The sequence below is a fragment of the Triticum aestivum genome, unplaced genomic scaffold, assembly GCF_018294505.1.
Source record: "Triticum aestivum cultivar Chinese Spring unplaced genomic scaffold, IWGSC CS RefSeq v2.1 scaffold3A_scf_1089, whole genome shotgun sequence".
NCBI lineage: Eukaryota > Viridiplantae > Streptophyta > Magnoliopsida > Poales > Poaceae > Triticum > Triticum aestivum.
The window spans coordinates 322,596-323,710 of NW_025225086.1; positions in this window are offsets into that span (position 1 = coordinate 322,596).

Here is a 1,115-nt window from a genome sequence, read left to right on the forward strand (position 1 = left end):
CATGTTTGATACATCTATTTGAGCATGTAGAGCAAATTTAGGGTGATTTGGAGGTGGTGGAAAAAATTGCATTTTCTACAAAAACTGGCTTAAGTGAGACCAAATCGTCCCTCGTGCTTAGGCATGATTTTTTCGACCTCCTCTAAATCACCTATAATTTTGCACACTGGATATGTTGCACAGACATAGCTAGGTTTTCAAGGTTTTATAATTTATTAAATTGTTTTGAATTTATTCTGCTTTGTAAACTGACTGATCAAAACATCGGTCTACACCTTAAGGGGGCATTGTAGGATACATTTTTTCCAAATTTCTTTCAAAGACATGTTTGGCACATCTATTTGAGCTTGTAGAAAAAATTTGGTGTGATTTAGAGGTGGTGGAAAAAAATCACCTTTTCTAAAAAATTGGCTTAAGTGAGACCAAATGGTCCCCTGTGTTTAAGCGTGATTTTTTGGACCTCCTCTAAATCACCGATAATTTTGCACACTTGATATGTTGCACAAACATAGCTAGGTTTTCAATGTTTTATAATTTATTAAATTGTTTCAAATTTATTCTGCCCTGTAGACTGACTTATCAAAACATTGGTCTACATCTTAAGGGGGCATTGTAGGATAGACTGTTTCCAAATTTCTTTCATAGACATGTTTGGTACATCTATTTGACCATGTAGAACAAATTTATGGTGATTTGGAGGTGGTGGAAAAAATAGTATTTTCTACAAAAACTAGCTTAAGTGAGACCAATTAGTCCCTCGGGTTTAGGCCTGATTTTTTCGACCTCCTCTAAATCACCTATAATTTTGCACACTTGATATGTTGCACAAACATAGCTAGGTTTTCAAGGTTTTACAATTTTTTTAATTTTTTTGAATTTATTCTGCCCTGTAGACTGACTGATCAAAATATCGGTCTACACCTTAAGGGGGCATTGTAGGATACATTTTTTTTCCGAATTTCTTTCATAGACATTTTTGACACATCTATTTGAGCATGTAGAGCAAATTAGGTGTGATTTGGAGGTGGTGGAAAAATCATCTTTTCTACCAAAACTGGCTTAAGAGACCAAATGGTGCCTCGTGTTTAAGCGTGATTTTTTCGACCTTTTCTAAA